Here is a 13,884-nt window from a genome sequence, read left to right on the forward strand (position 1 = left end):
AGTTAAAACGTTTGGACAACCCAATTCTACATCAAGCCCTTCAATCTGTTTCCAAACTGAGTTTTTTGCAGTCCGGCTGGAAAAGGAATGTGACGTGATTGGAGGTATTCACAACACACCATCAGATGACTGGAAGTCTTCACCACTGACATACTAACACGTCAATGGTGACGTGTTAGTCATGAGTGAAGACTCAGTAGAGAAAAGACTTGCGAACACCAAGGAACTGACTGAAGTGAACAAATATGGCAAAAGAATACCATAGAGGACTGAAAACTGAGGGAAGGTGACATGCAGAGAAATTAACACAGATGGAGCTAAACAAATTAGATAAGAATCAATCTGGACTTAAATCTAAAGATTAATACAGAGCCAAACAAACACAGAAAAGGACTAAGAAACTCAACACAAAGGAATTAACTTCATACTGGACACCATTAGTGACTGCAGACAAAAAACAAAAGTGAACTAAATTCAAAACTAAACACCCAAATACCCGTGAACCTCGACGGAAACGGTTCCTCTGAAGATGGGAGCGATAAATGGCTCGACAAGTCCTGTTATGCGCAAACAACAAAAGGTTTAATCACTGGAATAAAACAGCAAACTGCTGAAAAACAGCCTCACGCCAAACCCTCTCCGTGAACTCTGAACTTGACGCAGCCAAGTCAGACGAGTGCAGGTCTCCTTGTCGCCCCAACGCCTGAATAAGAGGCCGACACCCGATGATGAGCGCTAGAGCCGTATCTAAAGTATGAACGCACCTCGTAACAGTTTACATCCGTCGCTGCCGTGATTTTTTTTATGACGTATCATGTGAACACGCTTATTCACATGCGATTTTAAATTCCATATCTCATTTAATGGAAACGCCACAGTTGTAAAAGTGTTTTTTGACACGAGCGGAATATTAGGAAAGTTTTTGTGCACATTTGCACTGAAAACTCAGCCGGAGGTCTTGGACAGGATGGGCATCTTATCCCAGAGCCACACCGGAATCAGGGAACCTCCTGTTCTTTCAGTAATCAGTGTAATATTAGAAAAACCCTGAAGGAATTCAAACATTGAGGGGTAAAGTACACCTTTGGACTTCAGCTAGTGCTAATGTTTTTAAAGTGAAAGCAACACTGTGTATTTTAAACTTGCATGAAGGAAATTTAGTCATGAAGGAAAACCAATAATCAGATACCTCGTAAAAAGAAAAGTGGTTCAGATCTTCGTAGCTTTGAGCTAAACTGACACATTAACTTAATTGTAGGAATAGTTTATGACTGAATTCGAAATACACACCCTGGAATGTCATCAGGTTGGTTCATGCAGTGGTGAGGAAGGCCTGAGCTGACTCCACAATGTATACAATGCATAACAGCCATCTTGCCTCTCTAACACATAATAATACCTCCCGCCAACCATAAACTTCAGTATGTTTATTAGGTCTGTGTGTGGTAGTTAAATACAGAGTACTGCATAATTATGAATCCATCATGTGTGGCCTCTTCCAGCTCCATCCAACGTCCCATCAACTCTGACCAGGTTTCTTAAACAGAAAGGATTCCCACAGCATGACTCTGCCACCACCATGTCCCACTGCTGGGATGAGGTGACCAGGTGTTGAGCAGTTTTCGTTTTTCTGTCATGAGTTCCCAATTTCCTGTGTTTCGTGAGCGTTTCTGCTGATTTTTGGATCAGTTCAGCCTCATTTCACCTTCAGAGTCACATAAAGACAGTTACAAAGTGGGTCTTCTATCACCTGAAGAACATTTTCAGGCTTAAAGGACTAATGTCCCAGTAAAAGCTAGAGGAACTCGTCAAGCCGCATTGATTACTGCAACAGTGTCTTACAGGTCTGCCTAAAACCAGGAAGATAGAGCACATAACCCAATTCTAAAGTCCTTTCACTGAGAGAATAGACTTTAAAATACTGTTGGTAGTTTATCAGTCACTGAACGGCTTAGCAGAAAAAGACATTAAAGATCTGCTGTTGCTGTGTCAACCTTCCAGACCTCTCAGGTCTTCTGGTTCTGGTTCTGGACTGCTTTGCATCTCCAGAACCAAACATGGACAAACAGCATTCAGCTTTCATGCACCACAAATCTGGAATAAACTTCCAAAAAGAAAAAAAAAAAAAAACCTGAAAAACTGCTGCGACATCGAGTTCATTTAAATCAAGACTAAAACCCACCTGTTTAGAGTTGCTTATGATTCCAACTAATGGAACACTGACCAATTTATTTGATGTGTCTGGATGGTTTTCACAATGACATCTGACAAATGTAATGTCGATTGTTGACTGTGCGTTGTGTTTATGATGTATTTTTGTGTTTTCATGATAGTAAGCACTCTGAACTCCATCCATGCATCCATTTTCTTACACCCTTGTCCCTAGTTGGGTCAGCAGGGCTGCTGGTGTCTATCTCCAGCTAACGTTCCAGGCGAGAGGTGGGGTCATCCTGGACAGGTCGCCAGTCTGTCGCAGGGCAACACAGAGACATACAGGACACACACCATTTTTTAGAGAGACCAATATACCTAACAGTCATGTTTTTGGACTGTGGGAGGAAGCCGGAGAACACGGAGAGTACCCACCATGTACAGGGAGAACATGTAAATTCTGTGAAGAAAGACCCCGGGCCGGGAATCAAACCCAGGACTTTCTTGCTGCAAGGCAATAGCTCTACCAACTGTGCAGCCCGCACTCTGAACTGCCATGTTTTTTTCTGTTTTCTAAATGAGCTGGGAGCTAGCTAAGTGGAAGCAAAGAGTTAGTAGTGTATTCACGTTTCAACGTCGCGCCATCTAGTGGCCTGGAATAACAACTACAGTCGATTCTTGGTGATCTGGTCTAAAACGTGGAACTTTTACCCAATAAACAGCTGGATATACCGGCAGTTTCCAGACAGCGGTCTCATGTAAACCTAGCATGAATACTCTGCTGCGTTTCTTTCACAGGAGGCTTCAAATATTTAGTTTGACTCAAGGAGCTTTTAAGTAGCAGAATGACGAAGACCAATTGGACGTGTTAGCTCTGCTGTGCCTTTGATGGAGGTGGAGGTTTGGGGGAAACCAGAGACTCTCCTGTTTCCTGTACCATGAGGAGGGTAGATGGTAGCACTAATCTAGACACACTTCCCCCTCCAGAGCTGACACTTTGAAGAGCCCAGTCTGTGAGATTAGGATTTGGGACCTGCTTCCTGGGAGGGGGCTGTTATTGTTGCAAACCCACCCAAACATATGAATACAGAATGTAGCAGAATGTAGCCTACTGCAAAGACTTATAGAGAGACACACAAAAAAATGTAATTGATGATTGAATGTATTTGGTGTTTTAGAGAGTAAAATGAGATGAATTTAGTTTTATCCTGAGTCTAAGGAGTTCAGCTTTAATCTAATCTTAGAGATGCTTCAAAATGCCCCTCCCTCCCCCAAAGATTGGAGGGTTTGTTGACACAGATAGAAAGAGGGCTGCATGCGACCGTCCCGGGACGGATGACAGAGCAGGTCTTGACCTTGTGAGATCTTTTTCCAATCGCCGCCGTGTGCCCGTGGGCAGTGGCTTCCTGTGGCGTTTCCTGTCAAAACGTGGCTTTCATAGCAGTAGTTATCAACCCTCTAATGTGAAATGCATGAGAGGAGCTGGGATGCTGGGCAATATAAACTCTTTTTAATGGTTTATTGTGGGCAGATGCAATGAACATGAGTGAAGCGTAGGAACAAATGTGGCTCCGTCAGGGTCCTGGCGAGGAGACGGGAAGAGGAGAGAAATTTCCCTCAAAAACATCAGAAATTTTGAAATTAATCTCATAAATTTTGTAGAACAAAAATAAAGACATTTCTGAAAATAAGACAATTTCCAAAGGTGAAAAATTTTCGACATTTGAAACTCAGAAGTTAAGTTTAATCTCAAAGATGAATTTTTGGGTTAGCTATCGGCTATTTTGAGCAAAACTAAGAACCTCCGTTGATCATCGGGAGTTTTTTTTTTTTAAATTAAACAATCTAAGAAATAAATAAATTTTAAAAAAAACTAGATGCGGAGTTTTACACATTGTGCTAAAAACATTTTAAGTTTTCTTTGACTCCTAATAATCACAATACATGTAAATATACCACAGTTTATACAGATTCTTTCACTTTCAATGCTCACATTTTTGTTTAACAATATCAAATGTCTTAGGGGTGATACTTTTTTTTATCTATTTGTCAATTCTGGTAATAAATTAAGTAGAGATTACTCTAGTTTTCTGCTCTGATTTCTTTAATTTGAAATAATTGCACATTTTCTGCTTTAAAATGTCTCTACAGGCCCTTGAGGAGTCCTGAAGGAGCAGCTCCATGTGTAATATCTGCTGGATAAACCTCAAACGGCTGGCAGCACTCTGTACAGGAAGTGAGGAAAATTGCGTGTTTGTTTACAGTAAAGGCTGTTGTGTTTTCTGGAAGAAACCTTCGTGAACTAGCGGATCCATTACAGCCGCATGTAAACAGGAACACTGAAAAGCTACAAAGTCGGCCGTTCAGAGAGCGTGTTTATCTGCTGGAACCGTGAAGAAACAAAATCCAGAGAAATCGAGATTAACGGACACAGAGGTCATGAGATTCAGATCAAAGACGTTGTAAAAATCTGATCTGCTGTTTTCTTTATTTTCATCCTTTGCCAGTTGCATGTTATGAAGGTTCCGGGTCTCTCAGACTAAAATCGAACACGTCCGCGGCGCTTAAATGTAATTCTTCATTCATTTATACAAATTTCTCTCCAAACACATTTAGAAATTATCATCTCCCGCCTAAAAAAATAAATTAAATAGGAATCAGTATCTCAGAATGCCTGGATTTTATGTTTGTATGGTTTTGCTGCCGTGGAGGGAAAGTTTGATCCAATGGAGCAACAAGGCGAAAGTTTGAGGCAGATGAATGATTCATGTTGGTGTATTACAGAGAGACGAAGAGGGAAGCAGTAAATTGAATATTAGTGCAGACTGTGTGCGGAGAGAATGGACAGTTAACCTTTAAACTGGTCTTACTGTGGCATTATATAATGCTTTGTGTATGCCATGAATCAGATTACTGTTCACATGTTTAGGCCCCCATTCCACTTCTACAAACAGAGCCGTCTTTGTCTGTGCCTGACATCATGGTCTTATTGGGCTCATTTTGAAAATGTCTCAAAGGCAACGAGCAACTCAGAGAACCGCACACAGCTACAATCACAAGCATTAGAGCAATTTCAAACATTTTTCTATGATATATATCATTATACTAGCTTACCAAAACAAAGCGGTGTCATATGTCAGGCAAGTGTAATGAAGTAAACACAATACAGTTCCAGTCAAAGGTCACGTGGATTTGAATAGCCCGTTGTCTGGGGCGGGATGCAGATGAGGTGAAAGTAAAACAAACAAGCTGGATTTCTACGTCTGTGGAACCCAGTGAAGATCTGAGATGGAGATTTCCACAAATTGGGGAAGTCTTTTGGATCTGCAGACTCCAACATAAACAGTACCTCAGTAACGGTTACTTGGGTGTGTTATTCTTTTTTTTTTTTTTCCAATTCCAAAGAGATCACTCAAATTGCACCACCTCAAATGAAAGGAAGTCGTTTTGTTTGTCCATGAACAACCCAGGAACCTCAAGTCTCAGGTCTAATGTGTAGGATGCTTCTACAAAGACCTTGACTTTAAAGATTTCTGGACTTCTTTACTTAAACATTGTAAAATCCAAGGTTAATAATTCAGTCATAAATACGCAAGAACTTTGTTTATGGATCCAAAAAACACGGAATCATGGACTAACTCGCTAAGGGACATTTAAACAAATATTAAAGGAGCATTTTTATGTGTTTTCCAGGCATGTAGTGACATTTTATAGTACAATCAAGTAACTATGTTGCCTTCTGTTGTTATAAAAATGTTGCATATGTCAAATATCTTCATAATTTTTTTTTAAACCAAAAACTTTTTTTTTTTTGCCAAAATCACTGTTGTTAAAAAAATGACTCATGCCATTATTTTGGGAAGGTGAAAATATGACTTAAAAGAAAGTTGACTTTGTAATGTAAGGCCTTTAAAAACTCCTGTTCTTCCTGAAACTCCGCCTTCAGGAAGTCTTGAGGGGAGGGAACGGTTTGTTTTTGATAATGGAACAACAATATAACATGATGTAAAGCTAATAAAATGTCACTTTTTCATAATACTGGTCCTTTAATGGTAGTGTCTGTGTCAATGTGAGATTCTCCAGAATGTGAGCCTGAGTGAAAATACCCAGGATATTTGAAAGTTAGCTCCAAATGATCATTTTGAAAATTTAGTGAAGTTATTTGGGTGATCACCAGGACTACACCTAGTAGCTACCTACCCAGACAATTATCTTTAGAGGTTGAAAAAAAATTCTAAAACAAATTCTAAAATTGATGGTGTGGTTGTTGATCTGCTGACCTGGGTCCCATCCTCTCTGTCTATGGTTCACATAGCCACACCTCATCAATATTTCAGGAGATCCGTTGTTTCATGTTCTCCGTTATGGAGGAAATGGAACTCTGGAAAGTCCCACAGCTATGACCACGTAGTTCATCATGATATTTCCTGCCGCTGACCTGTGAGATTTTTTGACGCTAAAGACTGGAATGTGCGTTAGCCTGAGATAAAGAGGGAATTCATTACCTTGGAAAGACATACACACTCAGATAACAAAATGTAAGACCAGCCTATTTGTGGGAGGCTATATATAAAACAGAAACAAATTGTCCTTACTGTTCAGTTTAGGGATCTTGGAACTAATGTGATAAATGTAATGGTACATGGATCGGAGCAGCTATAGTTGTGTGGGGTTAGGTTATCTGCATTCAGTGGTGAATGGTTGTTTACAGCGCAGATAATTTCCAGTTAGCTTCATAGCGTCGAACATTACATACGTCACAACCAAACGTTAGCAACTGGGTAACATTTAAAACTGCAAAGAATCCACCTTTAGCTAGCCACTGTTTCTCAATAGCTGAGAGTCCCGACCCTCTCTACGAAGTAAAGTGTTCAACTAGGGGCCAGTTTCTATTAGACAATGTCATGTTTGTTGGCAGGAATTAGTGGAGAGAAAAACAACACACAATGTAACCGCTAGCTGCCTACAAGCTAGGTTAGCATGATGTTTATGCTAGCTTAACGGCTAATCAGACAGTCACTTTCTGACAGTTTCTGGGCTCATATTGTTTATAAAGCTTTGAAGAAAACTTTACAGTGAACAGGTTGGTGTTACCTCCACACAAATTATTGCATCTTTAAGCGAAGGATTAACGAAATGACAGAGGAATAATGTATCAGGAAAGGCCAAAGAAGAAGGAGGAGGTTGGCTAGAGATGTGACTGCTAATGTTGTAGCAGAATATAATAGAACTTCTGGCAGCAACGCTGAATGCTAACAGCAGCTTATTATGGCCATAATTATTCCCCCGGTGGACACGTAGCTGTTTTTAATATTCAGGTTTGACCAGCTACAGTTTGTATTCTGTACATACGCTGAGGATGAGCCACGGACATCTTCCCACTCAGAGTTGAAGTTCATTTAGTTCTGCAGCACAGAGACATACGGCGGCCCTTCTGCGACAGAGCAGAATACCAAACACATCAGAGCAGAAACGTCCACACGCAAACTGAACTCTGAGTAACTTCCATATTCAAAAGTAGAATACACGTCAGCAGTAACCTTCTTAATCCAAAGAACAATTTTTGCCCTCTCCCCAGCTAAATAAATCTCATTTACAATTGTAAATGTTAAATTATCTTTTGAAAACACACAACTTATTATTTTTAACAAACACCCAACACAGAAAAATGTGCTTGGTATTTATTCATTAGGATTTCAAGTTTGATATTTGAGCAAATGTTCCTGCACTGTTAGGCTATTTCCAGGAAATTTTTAATTTTTAAACGCCCACCGTTTTATCTATTTTAGGTTTAAAAGTAGTTAATAGTTTTCATCTTCTTTTTTTGCCAAAAGAGGATGGAAAAAATTTTCCTATAAGATGTATTTTTTCATATGTCTACATATGAAAAAGTAGAAAATTATATGTCTACATATGCACATATATAGCAGAAAAACTGCTGAAACTTGCAATTTTATTACATCTAGATTGATTTGTTGATTCTTTATCATTTTTGACTAAAGTTATTAAGACCCATGGTGGAATTGTCAACTCACTGGATTAAAACGAGTCACTTTGGAAACTAAAACCATTTACAGTGAAGTCTGATTGTAGGTGCTTTTAATTAGTAGTGTAAATGCAAAAAATATTACATTTTAGCAACAACAACAAAAAAAATCATAATTGAGTCCTGCTGTGTGAACGTTAAAAAAAAGCCACTTTTCTAAACATCTGTCCCGCTTCACTTTTAAACATCCAAGATGAAAGTTTGTGGCCTGGCATTGTGACCTTAGGGACAGTTTAGAGAACCAGAAAGAGTAAGGAGGAAATTACATAATCATAAAATTCCATTTCCTTTTCCACTGATATCGAAAAGTGCAGGTCAGTCGACAAAAAACAATCCATGTGGAATGTAGCAGAGCCGTCCGTCCACACGGACACAAACGAAGGCCATCGCCATTGTGTTTAAAACTTTCCTGACCTATTATGACACTTTTAACAAATCATGCTCGCCTCCCTGCACGCTGCAGGAATGTGTTTCCATTTTAAAAGTCGACGATGTCCTCTGTGCTTCCATTATCTTGCAAACACCCGGCCCCTGCAGGACGGGTGACGTCATCGCACCCTTTCCCAACCCCCACTCACCCACCCACCCGTCCATCCACTCCGTTTAGACTTGAGTCAAAGCCGCTCGTCGTAATTACCACTTTGCTCAAGTCATTTCACAGCGGAGAGGAACGACCCCTGCAGACAGTAAACAAACAAGCTGATCGCCATCTTCTCTGCCAACGGCAAGAAGCAATTACTAGCTTTTTTTCCTCCCTTTCACACATATAATTCAAGTGCTTCAAATGCACATAGATTCATCAATAAATGTGTTTATTAAAGTTCCTCTAGTCAAGTCAAGTTTATTTGTATGGGACATTTAAGCGACAAGGTGGTTCAAAGTGCTTTACACCAGAAGAAACATCATAGTGTCGCCCAATTATGAAACAAGCAAAACATTAAATTTAGTCAAATACCGTCATCGAAATCATCAAGGAAATGCACATCAAATATATTATATATAAATATATCAGTAGCTGCATTTCTATTACTAATGTGTGCAGAACCTTGGCCATGTTCCACTAATGTAAGAAAAACACCATTTTGTAAATGCGGTTTTGCCACTAAATAAGAAATGCAATTAAAATCACATGTGAATAAGTCTGTTTACGCAAAAAGTCGTTGAAATCATGCCGTGTCATCATCCTACTACTTCCTGTCGTCTTCTTCGTGGTTTGCGCTAGCGGCAAAGGCCGGTTGTTGATTGTGTCATTTGACAAAATATTTACATCACAGTGCAGCGAAATAAACCATACGGCCTAATAAAAGCACCTTATCCTAGCAGCAAAACTTTTTTTATCAAAACACAAAACTTTTTTTTGCCCAAAGGTTTGGTGTTTCTATTAGGCAAAATTATTTTCAACGTGTCAAATTGCACAATTATTAGGTAAATGGAAACTAGGGCAGTTAAAATTCCTTGAGGAAAATTATCTGCCTTGAAACTTTGTTAAATGATCTTTCATTGTTATTTTATTATTATTAAATTGTATTTATTTTATACCATGTTCCAGCCAGGTGATTATTTATGTTGCGTAACATTCTCACTTCCGCCTCTGAGTTGTTGACGAAAGTGTTAGCATCATAACGTACCATTTTCAAGTTAGATGCTAACTTGAGCATAATCAGTGGATCATATCACTGAGTTTTGATTATGTCCAGTTTTTTATCATTTTTTTCGGGGGACCAATAAGAATCCTTAAAATAACTGCCATGATGCCAGAACCAGAAAATAAGTTTCAGAAGGCCGGCGGAGCGCATTGTGACAGTACACAGATGAGTTCCTCTGTGTGATGAAGAAACCAAATCCAGTCGCCTTCATTTTGAAGGAACTCTGTGTTTCAGCTGTTTTGTAGTTTTCTAGAAGTTTGATTCACATTTATGGTGCATAGAAACTGAATTCTGCCCCATATCAGTAATCTGTTAGTATTAATCTACTGGGTTTTTTTTAAGCATTTAAGAAAATTGTTGAAGAACTCTTGGAAGGGACGGCTAAAGATGGAAGAAACAGAGAGAAGGTGGACCGTGCCGATGGGAACACCTCTGGCCGTCAGAAAGACGCCTCCCGTCAGCAGAACAATGAGAGCATTGAAAACGTCCAATATGAGCCAGCTGCGTGCTGAAAAACAAAGCTTTGCACTGAGCAGAAAACCTCCACATGAGCTACTGAAACGTGTTTGTTGCCACAAAAGATGAGGGAAGAATTAAACCTGAATAGTAATCACCCGCGAGCCAAACAACAGAGTCGTTTTCAGGAACCTCCTGGATCAGTTCCTGTCGGAGGGCAGATAAAGGCCAAACGTCCACAGCTCACAACAGGGACAGAAAGTAACCAATCAAATCACGGCTTTCCCTCAAATATAGACTGTCTGAAAGCAAAAGTGTTGATACATTATAAACTTTGATTCGGATTTGGGTCGCGTGTGCCGTCGCCTCTCACTCTCTCATTGTTTCAGCTTTGCTTTTCTTGGCCGCCGAGCCAAAACTTGGACGCTACTGCCTGTTGGGATGCGATGTCAGGGAGCACCTGATGTTTTACGCACCGACGCGGTGGGTTCGTGACCTCCGCTCGGGTTCTGACGTGGAAGTGTCTGGGCGAGTGTAAAAAGTGCGGAATGTCGCAACTCCCACATGCAAACCGCCGGGACCAGACCGCCCCAGTAATCACAGGAAGCTGGTAGCAGGAGCGCTTTGATTCCAACAGGAAACACCCTCCATTGTTTTGTTTCTCTTTATGGCGGTTAACTCCCACTCGCAGGCCGGCCTCACATTAAAAAGCCATTTTGCAGAGTTCTTCTGAGTTTTAGAGCCCACAGATCAACACATTCCCTCTACTGTACTCTGTTGGGTATTTGTGGACTTATGACACAACTTTGAAACTTCTTTGAACAGTCAGAGATCTCATGTCATATAAAATAACTAAATATGATAGAGAAATGGTCAAAATGATAAGTAGACAGTTTAAAAATACAGATATTTAACAAACAGTATTATTGAAATTAGAGACACTGTAAAACAACTCAACAATCTGAAGACCACGGATAATAAATCAAGGTTCTGGACTTGAACTGGATTTTTACTAAAAGGAGTGTGTATTGTGCAAGTCGGCTTTTTTGAGCTTTGAGCTATTTCATTGTCTCAATGGTTTTTAAAGAGACAGAGGCCAATTTTAAGGCTACATTACATCTATAATGCGACCTCGTGATATGCGCTAGCAGCAAAGTCCTGCCGCTAGCGCAACTTCCTGTTGTTTTCTTCTTCATAACATCCGACTGTTGATCATGTGACTCCTGTGATGCAAAAACAGTGTTTAAATTGCTGTTTTGCGAAATACACAAATGTTCATACTGCTGATAAACCACTTAAACTTAGCCCAAAACTTTATATTGAAAAATTATTATTATTTTTTTAAATTGCTGTTGCCATTCAGCAAATTTGTTTTTTGCGCAATTTTAGACTTAATGGAAACACAGCTATTATTGCTTGATTGCGCTATGAAACGGCACCTGGTAAATAAATAAAACTTCCCTTTAAGTTCTCATAACTGGCTTCAATTCAGGCTGTAAAGGTCCAGGACTCCATTCTAATTAATAATCTATATCTCATATAGTCAAAGATGCCTTTACAACTAAACATATTAAAAATAATTTCAAGTCATTTCAGCACACAAAAATATGTAAGTTACTCTGACGTCTTATTTTGTTGGTGATGGCTACATCATTACTCTGTCAAAATAAAAGCATTTTTTTAACTACTATCTTCCTGCTAATTTATGTTTATTTTGTGGTGGAAAAAAATATTTTAGGCAACAAGTAGGTGCCTCATTCTGCAACCACTTCCATTTTATGGATGCAGTTAACTGTCAAAACCAGATATTAGGAGCATTTTGTGGTTTTAAAATCATCACTAGAGAAACTACAAGGTTAGAGTCAGAATGAACTGACTGTGAAAATGTTTTTAACTTTTATTTATTTTAAATAGCATGCATTTTAGTGCGGAAGAGGAAGTGTACTTCCATCAACATTGTTTTCATTACAAATGCATTTCTATTAGCTTTGATTCCAAGTCATTTGATTGCTTTCCGTTTGCAACAGAACAGCGCCACCAAGCCAACAAAGGCTAGTTTTGTTTGCTTGAACACACCCCTCAAAAAACTAAACAAAAAAACAACAGGGGCTCCAACAGCTTTAGTTCATCAAATTCAAAGGTTTTCCTTCGCAGGCAAAGATTAAAACACTACAAAATCTCCTTCATGTCACATTTTTGGAAAACCTCGGCACCAGCAGTAAGTCTTCTTCACGAGAATAAGAGAAATGCAAATCCACAGCCGCCTCCAGATGATTGGAGACGTAATCTGGAAGGAGATATCATTTTCCATAATTTGACCATATAAGGATCAGTTCCTGGTAGCAGGCCGGCACCAAAACCATTGAACATTCAAAATAACTTGAATCGTTTTTTTTCCTCATTCTGACGCTCGCTTTGAACTTCAGCAAGTTGTTTTCACTACATCTAGATGCTTCAACGCATTCAGCATCTGTTTTTTTTTTTTATCATTTCTGTTGAACCATAGTTCAAAAACATCTGATTTTCATTTTTAAAGTTCATTTTTACTTATTACTTTTGTCTGTTTAAAGTTATTTTGTCATCTTTCGTTCATTAACAGACGGGTAGCAGCAATTCTCTGTCCACATGTGACTTTTAGCGCTTTGTGAACAGATATTTCCTAGAGTTTCCTAGAGTAAAATAATTTGCTAGAAAAAAAAATCAGAAATGTAGAGATTAATCTCATAAGTTTTCTAGAAAAAAAACCTGGACATTTCTGAGTTTCAAAACTTGAAGACTTTCAAATGATCCACATTTTTTTAGGGTTTACAAAATGTGGAAACGGAAGTTTCCATATTTTTTTATTTTATTATTTTTAAAAACCTAAATTTCAGAGATGTTTGGCTGAAATGTACTCCTCCTTTTTCTTCTGTCCAGACATGTATTTATGGAATAAAAATGGCTAAACAATAAAAATATTGGTTTACATTTACTAAAAAAAAGCTCAGGACAAATTTGATGCACCATCTTAGACCAAATATAACAAGAACACCAAAATGTGTCCAAATATTTTTCCTCTAATCAATAGGAAAACATCTGCAGGGTCCTGGAGAAGGGATTAAGAAGGCCGTGAGATAGTTTTGTCTGAAAAAGTTTTAGTTCCTAATCTCCTGAAGGCTGCAGAGCGTCTGGTATCTGGTGCAGGAAAACACGGAATATAGGGGTGAAACAGGAGGTCTTGTTTTGACACCCTGGGATCACTTTGTTCTCACTTATCTCCCTTCTGAAGCTACATGCTGCTGCCATGTGATGTCTGGGTGGGAGACAGCAGACGATGAAAACACTTTGCTCCTTTTAAAAAGATTGAACACGCTTCTAAAAGCTGCGCTGCTGAGCTGTTTGAGTTACTCTGACAGTCAATCAAAAGTGTCTCCAAAGAACAAGAAATGATTCCGACATCCTGAAGTCTAAGGAAAGAAATGGAATCCAGCTTGTGGGAGATTTGTAAAGGTACTATGTGATTTTTAAAATTTTTTATTTATTTATTTCCTTTATTGCCTGATTCAACTGATTGCAGTTCAACAAACGCCTGTTAATCAGTCATCA

Source organism: Xiphophorus couchianus, chromosome 2 (genome assembly GCF_001444195.1).
Source record: "Xiphophorus couchianus chromosome 2, X_couchianus-1.0, whole genome shotgun sequence".
Taxonomy (NCBI): Eukaryota; Metazoa; Chordata; class Actinopteri; order Cyprinodontiformes; family Poeciliidae; genus Xiphophorus; species Xiphophorus couchianus.